The sequence below is a fragment of the Aythya marila genome, assembly GCF_965140915.1.
Source record: "Aythya marila genome assembly, chromosome: 18".
Classification (NCBI taxonomy): domain Eukaryota; kingdom Metazoa; phylum Chordata; class Aves; order Anseriformes; family Anatidae; genus Aythya; species Aythya marila.
The window spans coordinates 6,230,596-6,247,631 of record NC_139059.1 but is presented as its reverse complement, the minus strand read 5'-3'; positions in this window follow the sequence as shown (position 1 = coordinate 6,247,631).

Below are 17,036 nucleotides of genomic sequence, written 5' to 3'. Positions count from 1 at the left end.
GTGTTTCTGGACTACTTTCAGTTTGTATTATATAGATCTAGGTTGTTGCTAATTAATTGTTTGGGAGGAAGTATTTAATTTCTAAACTTCAGCTTGGTCACCAAGCTTTGCCAGCTTTGATGTGCTGATACTTGTGTGTCTGGCCATGTAACCTGTACTTTTCTTTCCTTTCCGTTTGATGTTATCAAATCAGTTCAGATAGTTCTGAAAACTCTTCCTCCTTCCGACTTCTGTGTTGTAGTTTGTTAGTCCATGTCTAATATTCATGTTTGACAAAATCAGATGTGGCAAATACAAAATGAGTTTTTTTTTTTTTTTTTTTAAATGTATTTCAGTATGAAGGTATTTGAAAAATGTATGTCACATTTATAACACGCGTGCGGACGTATAGTTGGGATTTCTTTATCCAATAGGAATGCCGGGTGTTTGACCCTCTCCCAGCAGAGGTTTTTCCACATCAGACCTTCTTGCATACAGGCATATCATCTTCCAGTCCCACAGCTGTCTTTATAACATCCTCATGTTACGTCAGATATGTAATGACAAAGAAAACATCTATGGTTATGTAATCTTGGTGTGTCTTGCACACAGCAGTGAGGTAAAGTTCACGATAGATGTGGATATTTTTGCTGTTACTTGTGTTTTGACAAATGAGGAAATGGGAACACAAAGTAACTCCACAATGTCTCTAAGAGAATAGCTGGAATGAGAACCATATCCTCCTTGCCTTTGCTTTGGAATTAAAAGAAATGATCTCAAATAAAATACGTAAGTGGATTTGATGGCTGATGACTTAAGAAACAATGATCTTCTAATATTCATGTTTCATTCATCACTTCTCTCTCAAGAATTTCTTGATGACTTTGACGCTGCCTGATACTAAAGCACAGTACCTGTGCTTGTTTATTCTCAAGCAAGGAGTTAACACTGGAAGACTTTTTTTTTTTTTTTTTTTAATCATCCAATCTCTGAGAGTAAAATAATTTCCATATTAGTTTGGAAGGATGAAGTGAACAAGACAGTGATATTTCCTTAATCTTCTCCTTGAGAGCAGAGAAGTAAAAGAGCTTGGAAGAGACTTTTCTTTTGGTACACTGGAGTTCCTGGTTAAATCTTGGTACATAGCAAGCAACCAGAGTTTGCTTGCTATGTACCAAGATTTAACAGAAGATTTTAACAGAAGCCTGCTGGTGGGATTGCAACAAGAGGGCCTGTTCTTTTATTCTTGTCTGATGGAGTGCTCTGAGGAGTAGTATTTGCATTGCAACTTACTTCGGCATGCATCCAGAATACATGCTTACACAGAAGGCCCAGGCTAACACTCTGTTCTTTCCTCACACATGAAGAAAGCCCTGTCTCTGCTAAGGCACTGGTGGGTTTTGATATGTCGACTGCTGTGTATTGAATCAGAGGTATAGGGGAACTGCTCTTTAACTGGAGTCCTGTGATAGAACATGCACATACCTCTGTAGAGGGAATTGACTATGCCCAGCTTTTAGGTTTGGATATGGCTTCTTTTTCTAACCTAGAAAACGGGAATAGAACTCTTGAGCCTGACTGTAGCTGACTCATCAACTGGAGTAAAACTGCTGACTTGCACTTATAAATTCAACATCAATAAATATAAATTGAGTGCTGATTAGTGAAGCAACAATAGACCAGTAAATTGTAAAGGCTGTTTGGAAAAAAGCAGTTTATCTTGTGAGCCTATTTATCACTTACCAAGCCTCAGCTGTAGATGGCAATGCTCAGTGCTACCCTACAGAGGGCAGCAAAAAAAAGTCTATCTTGTTAAGTGTGTTTTCATCTGGTATGGTTTCACCAGCAAGTGTCAGATCCCTGGGCTGGATTTCTAACATTGATAGCTATTTAGATTTGGGTTCTGCATTGCTCAGTTGTTCCCCAGTGAGACTGATTCATGGCCCTGATTAGTTTCTCATTTTTTTTATTTCACTCTGAAGTTATATTTACTAGACTGAGAATTTCTCCCATGGCTGAGAAAAGAACATCACTTGACTTTGGGCTTAATATATATTTTTTTACTGTGCTTGTGGGAGATGTCCCATCAGACTTAATAAAGATGAAACCAACGGAGTTCTGTGGAAGCAAAGCCACCTTCTCTAGAATTGTTTTAAAATGAAAACCACAAAGTCCTTATTAACATCAATTAGGTTAATTTTATTCCTGTATGATTCCAAAATTCCATCAGTCCAGAAGTCTCCAAGGCATTTTCTATGCACTTTATAAATTGACTTTTGCATCTCAAATCAAGGTGTTTGTTTGTTTGTTTGTTTCCAGCTAGTACCTTTAATTGCCATCAGCCTTATTTGTCTGGACTGTTGTGTTATTTGAGGAGAAATTGTCTTGAATGGCTGCCTTGTCAAGCTGTTTGTATTTTAAATGATTGTAAACTTAAAAGATTTGTTTTCAGTTTCCCTTTCAGGTTAAATCTGACACCACCCCTACCCACCTCACAAGAAACAGCATGTGGGTTTTACAGCAGAGAAGCATTGCACTCTCTGGGGAAATGTTGGCAAACCTAATTTCGTTCGTCTTGGCCGTGCTTGTTAGGGAAGGGGCTTAATGTAAGGTTTGATCTGAATACTCTCAGACTTCAGTGGGATTAGAAAACCAGATGCAGCCTTCTCAGAAAGCATCTCCCTGGAAGGATTTGAAACCAAGCTCATGGATTCTAATGTTTCTACACTACAGGGTGTTTCAGATTCCATTGTGACTTTTGCACCGAGTCTGTTCTGTGTTGACACAAGCATGTCATTCTAGGCAAGAATACTTCGCAATTAAAACGAACATAAGGTAGCATATGAGCCAACAATTCAAGCCAAGAGTGTCAATCCTGCAGCCTGCTGAAATTTTTAGAGGTGAAAGCATCCTGCTGCAGGACCAAGATTATAAATATTTTTTATGCATGCAGGAAACATATTGGCAGTACATAACTTAGTTTGAACATGTATCTGAAGTGTCAAAAAGCACTCAGTTGAATGTGTATCCATTTCTAGATGTATTTTTCACTTCATACCACCTACAGTATAAGATACCACACAAAGGACAGAAGGCTCTACTGCAGGTTAGTGTGCTTGCTGGGTTTATTTTGTGGCAGAGGCTTAGTAGTTTGTATAATAGGACTCAGAAGGAGACCTGGGTACAATTGTGAAGCTGCCCTTGTTTTTCTTTTCCTCCTCTGTCTCATAGTCCCTTTTTACAGGTGCAGACAAAGAGACCAGCCTCTTGGTAAAGCACTTGAACTTCTCTGAGGAAGAAATTTTGTCTAAATAGCAGCATTTAAAGAATGACAAGAGTTTTGCATTTTCTTTAAACAGGCCAGCAAAGAAACTAAACTTGCTTTGGGTGCATCAGTTATTTCCTTTGAGACCTATGCGGAATGATTTGCAAGAGGAAGTAATTAAAGGAAATGTGTTCATATTTCCTGTTGATATGGTACAACATTTAATTCATACCTCAGATTGAGATAGTGGTTTCTTGCTGTTATATAACCACGAAGTCCAGCCCATTTTAATATATTTTAAAGACTACTGGTTGACTGCTCTTTTGTCCCATCTTGTAACTGCTGTGCTTTGGCTCTGAAACTGAGAAAACATCTTCGCTGTTGAGGTGTCTATATGAATAATTTCACAGACTAAAGGAAAAATGCTGATGGCAGCAGCCCATCCTGACCATCTGCTGCTTCCAAGGACACCAGTGTAAATCCCAGTGTAACAAAGGTCATTTTCTCAAGCTGGTCGTAGGTTTCTGTAGGCATGGGGAAGGAACTTGTGAGTCTTACTTTCAGTGGTTCTGTATTACAAATGTACACATTGGATACGCAAGTATGAGAACATAATCGTGGTGGGTTGTTAGTGCTGGGGGTACTAGCAGCTCATAGCCTAACTTCCTAGCTTGGCAGAAGAACCTACTGAAGAAAAAAAAAAAAAAGCTGCAAATCACATAACCCTAGTAATTGGTTTTAGTAGTGGAAGCAATATCCTTTAAGCACTTGGAATAGATCCTCAGCTGGTAGAAACTCCAGCAGCTCATTACCCAAGTGGAAGCTGTGTCCCTGTACATCCGCCTGTGTAATGCCTGTGGCATCTCAGCTAAAGCTTGCATTACTGCTGTGGATTTCAGTTCTTTATATAATGGGCTTTCTTTACATGCATTGTAACTCCACTGATCTTTGCACAGCAAAAAAATATGAACGAGTCTTAAGGTCCGTTTCCCTTTCTTTGGATTTTTTTTTTTTTTTTTTCAACAATTAGGATAGGTAATTTCAGGAAGTATAGCAGAAATCAGCCTAGGAGTGTTAACTTCTAAAATTCTTATGAGCGTTGCATGCTCAGACACTTCTGGGGAAGGGAATAAGTGTGAAGGTACAATTAAACAGGATTTATACTCCACAGCAGAGAGTACCATCTCCTTTTATGTACCTGGAGTTCCAGGCAGTAGGGAAAAGTCTTTTAGTTGAGCTGATCTTCACAGTACTGGTGACCGTGGTGCTGCTGGAACTGAAATACCAAGTGCAGGAATAACTGATACTTCAACACTAGTATGGGCAACTGATCAAAATAATATCTTTGAGGTTGTCTCAGAAAGTAACTTTTAGGGGGAATGGTGGTAGACGACTAGAGCTTTGTTCAGTACTTTATTTGAATTAATTTCTAGCTGAGTTATGTTTTGTTTGTTTGTTTGTCAGAAGAGAAGCATGTTAAGTGCATGTTAAGTTTTTGGTCTGGATTTGACATACCACTAAGAGGACAGTATTAGAAAATTTAAGAACCTCATCTGCTCCAAAATGGCACCTGTTGTGAAAGTACAGTATCTTTAGAGAAGGGCAGCAAGGTTCATCTAAAGCTTATGCTGTGCAGACCTTTATGTTTGTTTATTCTGCTGGAACCCTGAATTTACTGTAGCTCTAGTTGCTGTATTTCCTGCATTTTACCAAACTACATTGTGTCTCATATAAAAAGTTATCTGATTTTGCATTGCAATTTAGAACCCCTTTTAAAATGCTCCTAGGGAAAAGGGGAAGGCTGTAAGGGTGAAATTAATATAGTTACTATTTTAAACTTGTAATGGCTACACATCATAGGGATCACTTTGGTCATCTGGCCTAAACCTCAGTCCTCCAGGATACAGCCAAGCAGTTTTCGTGGCAAAATAAATTAGGAGCTTAGTAGGTCTTACAGGCTCTTACTTCACAGACAAATTAAAGCTATAAATACAGATTTAAAAATTAAGCATGAAAACGTGATATGATGTACAAACTAGTACTTGGAGTGTTAATGCTGTGCCCTTGTCCCTCTGTGAAAACCTGAAGAAATCCAATGGATGCGGGGGAATCGATGTAGTACTGGAATTTCAATCCAAGCCTGAAGAATCATATGGGATTTGGGTCCTTAAGGAAGCAAACATAAACATTTATTGCAAGATGCAGCTTTTTGCTGGGCGTGTGGGCTGTGCTGGGGAAGAGACAGGGAGGTGATCATTGATTCTCAGAGGCGCTTTACACTGATGCTTCCAAGAAAGGATCAATAAATCAGGGAAGCATTGTGCTAGTATGGGAGAAAAATATGTAAAAGAAATTTGCAGATTCTGTTTCAGCTGTGGTTAGCTCATTCTGTTACAGCCTGAAGCTGGACAAGTAATCTGAAATGAACGCACGGAGCTGGAGCCTTGTCAGTATCACAGTGCTGGTTCAGAAGCCATCATCATTTTCTTGTCTAGTATCATTACTGGATTTGCTAGGATATTAAATATAATGCTGAGAACAAAGGGAATTACTAGTACCTTGGGTCCTGTATTCTTCAAACAACCCATTTTTTTCCTGGTCTGAAACACCTTTTACCATCCAATTTGTTTACTTCTAGCTCTTCCGCATCATTCACGCTTGGTTTGTTTGATTGGGCCTCTAACTGCAGCTCGTGGTTTGCAGGAAGCCTGGTGTTTTCAGTAGGACCTGTCAGACATTATAATCACTTACATAAACACTTCCCAGGCAGAGAAACTGCCTGTCTACTAGATAAAAACTACATTTAGTTCTATTATCTGCGCTTGTGTTGGTAGGTGGATTAGATTTAATTTGGAGAAGTGGGCAAACTGTTTTTCAGACACATCTGGGATTTGGTTTAAGCACAGACTTTCCTACATGGTCCATAAAGTGCATTGTAGCCCTGTAGGAATATGTTGTGTGTCTGCTTCCTGCCTGCAATTTTAAGCACTAACTTTAATGATGGTGCTTCTAATTATGTATAGAGGTAAACTCTCAGACCAAAGATCAGGGAGTTTCCATCACCTGTCCCATTAACTGCAGCAGGGTTTCTGTTGCACAAAGAAATAAACCAAGCACCTAACGCTGACAGTGTGAGGAGGCCGTTCTCCCCATGCTGACTGCACCAGGCACCTTCCATTCCTCCGCAACGTGTAACAGACTAAAGGATGCATCAGCCATATCTTGTCATTTGTGGGTTACGTTATTGTGATTTCCTTTGGGGACAGACGTGAACATTTTGCCATCAGGTAGCAGTCTCCCTGTTTGGTGTTACTGAGCTGGGGAAACTGGTAACACCCAGCCTTTGTGATCCTGACTGCCTGCAAACAAAAGGACTAAGTTCAGTGTCCTGCTAATTGACTTAATTGTTCCCTAACTGAGACTCCAGGTATGTGGGAAACAACCTCTTTTGCTATATATTCTTTGAAGCTTAGCTCTGTTATTCCCATTCAGTTTACCTTGCTATTGGATGTTGCTAAGGGTTTAGTGATGGTTGCCATCACAATTCAGTCCTTAGGCTTGGCAATAGGATTTCTCCTGGTTTGGGGGCTTATCACTAAGATTTGTGTTTCACTTTTTTTTTTTGTTGTTGTTCCCAGTGGCTGCTTCTGCCTGGGGTTAAATTTAGTTTCTGTTTCTGCCCATAATAGTAAGCCCTAGCTATGGGTTCTAGATAAAGAAAAGAAGAAATATGTTTTCTGATAATTATGATAGCTTCCACCTTGTGTCGTAACTCAGGGATGGTATCAACAGCGCATCTGGGAGGAGACTGAAAGGAGGTAAATAAGGGAGAACATTAAAAGAGAGAGCACAGTAACTGTGCTCTCTTCTACAATTTGAGCATGCATCAAGTCTGATCTGATGACTTCCTCAGACTAATTGAAGCCTCATCTAATTGAGCTGAGAGCTTTCCCTTCTTTAGTTTAGAGTACTTTGTATCCTTGTATCCTTTTTGCTATGTTACCTTACCACTACTCTGATGTGAGAAGGATATTTATTTTTAGCACTTCTTCCCATGATTAATCCATGCAGGTTCTGTTTGGCCATTCAATGCTATTTTAATAATGTAGGCAACAGCTGTTTTCTCCATGTCTTATCAAATATCCTCCATGTTCTAATAATAACAAAGAAGCTTCTTTATTCTTGGCTATTCCAAATTTCCACCCAAGGGATCTCATTGCATTTCTTCATGGGGACTGCAATCTAGGAATAGGTACTTGTGACTAGAGAGCTAGATTCTTTTCTTAAAAAAAAAAAAAAAAAAAAGAAGTAGGGGATTTAACATTCGTTTTTATTTTGATCCTTTCATTAGATCTAGGATGACATTTTAAGGCTATTTTTTAACAGTTCAGTAGTTTTAACTGCCTTACCTTGTTGCATCAATAAAATGTACTCTGTATACAATTAGACCAATGTACTTTGCTGTCAGGTGCTGTAGAGAAGATTTAATTAGGCTAATTTCTGTTTTCATTAACACTTCCATTGAGTGTGTGTTAATGCTGCCATTTACAAATTCTTATTTTGTGATTTTTCTACGTATTTTTTCTCATCCTTTTTGTTGTCCATTTAGTAGCTACTGTCTAATTTTACAGGAGATCTCTTTCTGGTTGATATTATCAGGCAGAATGTGGGGCATCACTGTTAAATGGTATCTTTTTTTCCTGCTGAGCAAGACCGCATGTAATGTTATGCGTTCTTCACAATCTGATAAAGCAAAAATGAGAAGACGAAGCTTCTTTTCCCATTTGTTACATTATCTTAACCATTCTGGACAGTTAATCTACTGAGTTACCAAAGGGTCCCAGTTGTATGGCACAAAAATTTTACATAGATTTCTTTTTCAATAAATAAATAAATAATCCCAACTATAACAGCATTAGGTAGGCTTATTACTGTAATTTTGAAGAAAAATTTGGTTCCATGATACAAGGGAATACAAATACAGTCACTAAACCTACATGTGTGTTTGTTATACATACCTAGGGAAAAATCAGGTGAAGGTGATGGCTGAACTATTATGTTGTACGTCAGGAAGAAAAGAAAAAGTTTGGGTTTGAGCTGGATCTGGAGGTAAAGAGAAGTTCAGCTTGGTGATGTCAGAGCACTGGTGGGGGTTTGTACTTTCATGGGCTTTGAGAAGTGCAAGGTAAGAGTATTCAAAGCTGTTGGTTCTTCTGAAGCCACATGTAGAACAGGTGTTCCCAAAGTTAAGCAGTTCGTGTGTTGACATCAAGTATGTTGATGGCTTTTGGCTCTTCTTGACTCTGCATGTGCACAGGAGGCTTTCAGCTCTTTGGGGGTATTTTTTGCTTTTTAATTAGCTTGTGTCCGGTTTACCAGGGTTTTGCTAAACCTTAATCTCAAGAGTAGGAGCTAGCAGTAGGGGTGAGGAAAGCTGGGTTTGAACACTGCAGGCTGACTACTGCCATCTGGATTTCGTAGCAATAACGTTGTGCTAGGGGAACATGAAATCTGCATGAAGAATGAATCTGGAGCTGAAATTCACTGGGAAGCAGCAGCCTTAGTGGCTGCAGTAAGCTGTGCCATGTAGTGACCCTCCTGGCTGAGTAGTGTTGGGCTACAAAGCAAAGAGATTGGATTATTGGAATGGGTTGGATGGGTAGAAAGGGTTGGAATGGGTGGAGAGTCTGTCATGTTTAAGATTCATCTTAATTATCTTGAGAAAAATCTGGATTTTTGAGATAGTTGCTTGTTTTCAAGCTTTTTACAGTGTGTAGTATACAAGGGAGGAATGCAGCTTATTTTGCAGTGATAGAGGAAGCCTCCATGCCTGAATGCCTCATCAAATTCACTAGTAATAAACAGCATGCTTCTTCTTGCTTAGCAGTCTTACCTTCTTCAGTGAATTTCAGAAAGTCTTTTGCAGGTGAATTTCACCCTGATAAAACATTCTGTCATAGCTCATAGCCAACTTTATTCATTAATCTCCTATCCATACAGCTATGTACTTTTAAAATAACTTGGATATTGATCAGGATTTGGAAGACAAAGTATTTGAACTACGTTAACAGTGTATGAGTTAGTCCCCACTGAACGTTGCCTGTTCTGTCTTCCTAAAAAAAGAAAAAAAAAAAAAGAGCATTTGCAAACACTTCACTTGGTTTCAGAAGAAAAAAAACGTTGTCAAGGGCAATAATAGCAGAAGTAGAATCCACTTATCAAACTTTCTTTGTCAAGGCTGATATGAAAATTATGTTTGGAAGGCAGCTGTGTTGTAGAGCGCTTTAGAGGCAACTGCTTGTAAACATGAATAGCTTCGTGTATTGAAAAGTCCGGGTTCGCTGGAAAAAATGGCTTGAATTCCAGCATGTGATTTGCCAAATTAACTATCTATTAAAATTTATAATGGAAATTATAATGTTGCTATAGTTACCAAAGCTTCCCTAGCTCCAGGATGGCAGTGCCTTTCACTTCAAAGAAGACTTTTTTTTTTTTCCTCCCTTCTTTCAGTAAATAATGAAATAGTACTTCAAAAAGTGCTTTTTATTTGCATGAATTAGTTGGTGGAATTGTTGCTATGAGGAATCAGAAAAGCCAGAAATATAGCTGTTCCCCAAGCACACACTTTTATATGGTGACACCTTTGAATTAAATCTCATTAAATTTTATTCTTCAGGTCTATACCGTAGGGCAGGGGTGACCATCCTTTGGCTGGGAAGACAAGTATAGCTCAGGGCGGCTCGCTGACTGTGGATAAACCTCAAACAGATACCACTGGGGGTCTCATGTGTGATACTGAGAGAACATGGTTGTGTTTGTGTGCGTTCAGGTTTATATGAGTGGCTTATGCCCACTTGGTCTTCAAATTAGTCTCTCGCTTCTGAACATTTCTGCTGTACAGTACACCTTGACTAGCATATGAAAAGTTTGGAAGGAATGGCTTTTATGGCCAGATACGCCGTTATTATTCCGTTAGGGCTCACTTCCTCTGAAGCTGCAGGTGCTGGCACAGTCAATGTTGTGACCAATTCCTGCAGAATATTAGCACATCTGTCGGAAAGTATAGCCTGTTATTTCTACTACGAAGGGATGGACATAAGCCCTCTGGTGAGATCCTGTTTGACAATTCCTATGCAGCTTTCCTCCCCGAGCTCAACAAATAACAATATTAGTGAGGTTATAAAAACAGCACCGTGTGAAGCAAAGGAAATAAACCCAAAGTGTTTTGCTCTGTCATCCTGGCATCTGTCCTGCCCCAACAGCACATCTGCCCAGCAGAGGCCAAAGATTGAGTGCTGCTTACACAGCTTACTTCTGTTGGGGGTTGTCCTATACTGAGAAGAAAAGGGTATGCACTTGGGCATATCTTATCGTGTCCTCTAGGGTTGTTACGCAAAGACGGCTTTCTTGCTGTGGACATGCCTTTTCTGCATGTTATCAAACCTTTTTTTATTTACCCATTTTGGAGCTTCTGCTTATGGTTTAAAACAATTTTTAAGATGTGCATTAGTGTCTGTAAATAAGCGTTGGAGGGAGAGTATTTGCTAAATTAAGTTTATTTGTTTTACAGCTGCAAAACTTTATCCTTCAGGAAAACAATCTATCAGGATACATAAAAGCTTTCAGTAAGTTTTTGAGTGTGCACATCTGGCCAAGCCGTGACATTCCTGGTGACACAATTCCCTACCCCCTTCCTCACGGCTCTGTCTGTTGTGGGTTAGGCTGGAGAGGTGCGTGAGGATTCCTTTCAGCCTGCTTCAGACACAGAGGAGGAGGATGTAGGTCTCCAGTGCACTGCTTATGGCCAGATTCATCACCTGTTTGTGGGGTTCTCCTGTCCTTGTGTCAGGAGTGCCCAAAGGCTTCCTCAAGTGAAGGTGAAAAACAAATGGTGAGGTAATATCAACTGCAAGTTTTATTACAGCTTGGATGCGTACGTAACATCTAGTATTTCTTATATAAAAATGTTTATTTTGGAGGAAATCTGCAGGTGGTCATTGTACCAACCTTCCTGAGGGTAATCAGGAGCTGAGTGGAGGAAGTTTCTTTTGAGTCTGATACTTGCAGGTCCATCTACCATGTAAGAGCCTTTATCGTCTGTGTGTTTTTGAGGTGACGTAAGAATATTCGATGTAATTGCATACTCAGAGAAGAAAGGGATCAAAATGTGAGTTTGTCAGTCATCAGTGTCCATATCCTCTTCTTCACGGTAATAAATAGGGAACTTGCTATTTAAATCGTACAGGCAGTTTTGAAAATAGCTGAAAGCCCTCACAGTTTTGCAACATGCAGTCAAGACAGTTATTTGTGAAAACAAAATGATTCCCATATGCATGTTTGCAAGTACATTTTTAGGTCCATCCAGGGCGTATTTCTGAAAGAGCTTATTCACCAATACCAGCGTGTCTCAAGGTTCAATTTTCTGGCACACTTCAATCTGCTGCCTGAACACGTTCTGAGGGTTGGAAACATCATGTGGTTTAAATAAATAAAAACACCAAATTGCCTGCAGTGCATCTGTGCCCCCTTACTGTGCAGGTTAGCTGCTACTGTGCCATCAGCCTGACAATTTCAATCAAGTTTTTAATGGACTCCCAGGGCTTCCCCAGTTTTTGTTCAAGCAGGCCTAGCACTTGTCCTCCCCAGACTGTTGCAAGCAAAAGCTTTATTTTGGCTTCTGATTATCCAGAAGTGTAGTGATGGAAAAGAGAGAAAGTAGCCAGACAGTGCTAAAATACCAGGAAAAGATCTATCTTTAGAAAAACTGTATAGCTTACATTTTGTTTTGTCAGATTAGGAAGTGCAAGTATAGAGCAGCCACTGATCAGACATGTCTGTAATCTCTTCCAGGCTTTGACAGATTGATCAGTTTTAATTAAGACTATTTTGTTTCATTCATTTTGCCGTTACACCTGAGAGCATTCTCAAGCCTGTGCAGGTTTAGACTGCAAACCTGAGGGGTTTTTCAAAATATAATTGTTGGTCATTTAAAAAAAAAAAAAAAAAAGTGTAGGCTCTTAATTTTCATTCCTGTTCAGGAAGTTTCCAAATCACCTCTTATGCTTACATTTTCAGCAGAGTTTTTTGTATATCAAAACTTACATGGAAGGAAGGGTGTTCCATAAAACCGTAACAGTTGCCCCTTTGGAATAGTTGTGGGCTAATGTTCTCTTCTAAATAAAATAAGACGTGATTATCTTTCAATGTTAGGTTTTTAGCAGCAGCTATGATAACAACTGGTAAAGTATTGCAATGTATATGGAATAGATGTTTTTATAAAGAGAAAGGTATTCAGTATCTTCACTGTGTCCCTGAAGGAGTTTCAAGTATTATTCCTCCAAACAGTAGGTGGAGACAAAGACCTGATGAATTTTATGTCTCCACAGGCTGATTTTATGAGCTATGCTAGGTCTGTCTCTGATTTTGATATTATTTAATTCATTTAAAAAATAACAAATATCAAAAAATATTCTTCCAAAGTCTCTTAATTTACATTTAAATTAAGTGTAATAATCCTTTTTGCTGGCTATCATTAATAAACTGTTTCTTTCAACCAAAAGGTCGGATTAAGAGATTGAGGAGCTATCTGTGGAAGCACAGATCTATCTTACACCAAAAAATTCAGGTGTCAAAGCATGCCCAGGGTTGACTTCAAGTTTGAACATATCTAGAAATTCCCAGTGGTGTGGGAGTTGCTGCAAAGAAGAGTAGACCTCTGTGCAGACTGCGGGATTGAGACGTGGTCTGCCTCTATGTAAATGGAATTTGTACATGTGCGTATAGTTATTTACATCAATCATCTGCATGTTTATAGCTAGGTGTTTGCGTGCTTACAGCTTGTTTGGTGGCATACATAACGTGGTGTTAACACCGCCTCCGCCTGAATTTAACTGAAATCTAACAATATAATTTGGAATCGTGAGAACAAATGCAGTGTAATCCATAAGGTGGGAGAAGTGGTTTTACTGGTGTTTCAGAAGGAAAGTGGAGCATGCAAGTTTCTCAGATACATTGATTGACTATTTCATGTAAGAAATAAAATATATCCACAGATTTGGTTTCATCATCTCCTTAATAGCATTTGCACAGGACTGCCAGTTTCTTCTGACAGAGGAAGTCTCTGCCACACCCATCATGCCCTGTGTGATGCAGTTGATGGAAATAGTTATGCCAGAGTTGGATTTCCTCGTGTATGACAGTGCAGGGTATGTTTCTCTCATTCTGTTGGATGCAAAGCAGGTTGCCTTAAAAAAGAAGACACGTTGCCTCAGTCCCTCCGTACTCAGATAAAATTATGGTTTGACATTGGCCCTTGTGATTCCAAAGGTACGTGGAAGGATTCACCCCTACATTGGTCTCAAATGCAGCTCAAAAAAAAAAGAGGCAATGAGCAAAATATTTTCCAAGATTAAGACAACACAGGCTTTGGAGCTGATAAAGATGTGCAGCATCAAAGCCTTTAGCAGTATCACATCTGTTCTGGTGAATTGGGTGTTTTTCAGGGTATCTGTCTGAATAAATCAAAATATTCTCCAGTAACCATTAGTGGGAAGCTGAGAATGGCATACAAGTGGGTGTATGGATCTTGCCACAAGTGTTGCCCAGAGCCTGTCTTTCCAGTGTCATTCTCATTCAAATGGAGGCAAGGGGAATCTTGATTAGGAAGTCTGAACATCTCAACATTGCTTCAGCTCTCAAGGACAGAAGCAGCATTCAAGTATTTAAATGCAATGTGGTGTTTTCCAATTTTGACCTACTGAGCTAATTGCAAGGGTCAAAGAGAAATCCTAAGTTAGAGAATAAATGGCAATAACGATTGAATGTGCAGCCACATGACAGCGCTACTGCTTGATACAAGGATTGCTCTTATTGGTCTCACTTAAAGTTACAGTTCACCAGGGTTTCTTCTATGCTTTATTATAAGAGCATAATTTAATTTAAAATGTCAGGGTCTGTGTAATAAACTGCGTTAGATCATTAACAGGTACAAACTGTTATATTCCTGAGGCTCATGGTGCTTCTCACTGTAAATCCAGCACAAGGCATCTGCAGCTAGGAATGAGGAGGAGTAGGGTATGATGGAGCCATCTGAACCTTGCCAGACTGAGGAAATAGGGTTTTGTGAGGGGCCCTGAGCCAATTGGGGATGGGTCATCTGATGGCCTGTTCTCTGGCTGTATCTACCTGCATCTACTCTTTGTCCACCAAATCATAATTTAAGGATGTACTTTCTAAATGAGTCCTGTGCAAGAGCATCCACAGTCAATGCTCTTTTGGGCTGCGGCAGGACAGAGGGTGTTATGTGAAGCAGGGGCGTATGTAGCTTTTGGACTGAACTTGTGAGATCCCAGCTTCCTCCCCTCCACCTACTTGCTGTGAGGGTCTCTTGCTGGTGTACCTTGGCTCTCAAGGACAATAGGTGGGTCTATATCATACCTTCGCCTGCACCTGCTGAGACTCCATGCAAAGCTGTAAATCGTGGGGTTTTGAACTCCTATCTGCTGCAAAACAGGCATTAGAAATTTTTTTTAGGTGAACATACAGCTCTCAGTATGTATGATTTTCCAACTCAAGCTGGTGACCTGAAAAGACAGCCTCACAAATTATTGATGGCTGGTGCCATTCACCTCCTCCTGGCCCGTGTGCTGATCACAATGCATGGAGGAACACTGGTGCATCACTGCAATGAAGAAATATTTAGCAATACACTGCTTAAAATATATAAAGTAAAAACTATTAATTTCTATCTACCTACACTTCCAAACATAATGATAAAGAACTTAAGTTTTTTTTTTTTTTTTTTGTCTGTTTCTTATATATGAGGGTAGCTTTTATAGTTGGTTTTCTGGAATGAAGAAAATAATGGATGCTATGCTCTTTGCATGTACTTGTTCATGCTTCTAATATTAATCGTATGATTTGTAATGGAAGGTGCAACTAAAAAATAAAAAAAACAATAGTTGTAATGGAACCGTTGGAAATGTCTGATTAACTTCAGTAGCATTTGTAGTATTTAAATGGCATTGCTTTCTATGTGTAATTAAATGAATAAATATTTCATACAAAAATGTAGAAATGGGTCAATATACGTCATCCAATTTATTGGTTTTCTGCATATGAATTTTCCTTATGTTGCTCTATAAATGCGTGTACATAATTTATAAATTCATATTCTATACTAACAGCAAACATAATTGATGAGGGGAAAAAACAACATCAAGTTAGTATATTTTGTTATCTTCTCACTAGTTTAAAAATGTCTTTGGAAGTGGAAGGATAATTAACAATGTGTAATCATTTAGTTTCATTTTTAAGGATGGCATGTGGATAATATCTGGTAGGTTTGAAACACGAAGCTGCCATAGCCACAAGCTTTAAGTGCTAATAGGCTGAATTATATGATTCAGTTCGGAGAGGTATGAAGGGCTGCGAAACACAGAGCTAAGAAACCAGGATGGACAGAGCTTTTCGTTCCAGCGAATGGTTATATGTTTTTGTTGGCTCTGCTCTCTCTGTTGGCTAACATTTAAAGGATGCTGACTACTATCCGAAAGGAAGAATGAAGTGTCAGAAGTGGCTGGAAGGAGACTTCTTTGAAAGTTTCTGAATTTGTGAGCCAGTAAGTAAGTGGGCAAATGTAGTGTTAACTTGGAAGGAAGTAAATTTCATTTGTGCGTGTTATTTTGTTCACAAAAAGCCAAATCCCGAGAGATACTGAGGATTAAGTGTTTTTTGATAAAACATTGTTTTGTAGAAGCAACTCTGGGTTGCCTTGGGTTTTCTTCTCTACATATGCACAAGATCCCTCTCTTCCTTTGACAACTCTAGTTTTGCTCAAATTATTTATCAAAGTGCTTTGTAATGTCTGACTCAAATGCACGTAACATTTGCCTAAAAAATGTGTTTTGGTAATGAAAGACTTTGCTTGAGGTCTCTGCTATTAAATCTTTGCTGAGGGGCAGGGAGAGGCTGTGAGTTTTTTGGCGAAGTTAATAAAATGTGTGGATTAGTGAAGTGCTGATTAGTGAGGTTCTATTGTAGACAGAAACATTCCTGCCTTAGCTGAAACCCAGATGGAAAGCTGCCCGCCTCAGATTGCGGAAAATGGTTTATGTTGCTGGTTTGCTGTAGTATGTTGCTGAGGTTGCAGCAAAGTGAATCTTACTAATGTCTTGAAGTGTAATTAACTCTGTTGTTCGATGTAAATATTTGAATTCTGCTCATTCAGTTTCTACAGGGGCTTGTTTAAAACAATTTTTACCAAAGAGCTCAAAGGCTAGTAGGAATGTGTGTGCATTAATAAACTTCTCTTTGTCCTGGACTTGATCCAGAGCTTACAGAGGGCAAATGGGAAGATCTCATCCTATCTGATATATTTACAGTAGAGCTCAGAGTGCTTGATCAAGGCTTCATTGTGCTGTCATTGTGCCTAGGGTTTAGTTTTGATATGAAACAGAGTGTAGGACATGGACACGACAGGCAAAAGGATCCAGGGTACTAGAAGGCTGAGGGGGAAAAACTCATGGCATTGATCAGAAAAATAGTGGATTGTGGCATCCTCTTAACATTACATAAAAATTATGGCTCTTTTTAAGGTGTAGAGCTCCCATTTTCATTCCTGAACATTGGCTTAAATGACCAGTAGTAACGTTGGTCAAAAAAGACCTGAATCTTTGGGAAATAAATGTTTATTTTGTTGTAATCGTAGTCATTTGGGTGGGGGAGGAAGTGTTTGCTGCTGAAAGTGTTGTTTTGTTTTGTTTTGTTTTAATCCTCATTTCTGAGATCTGCA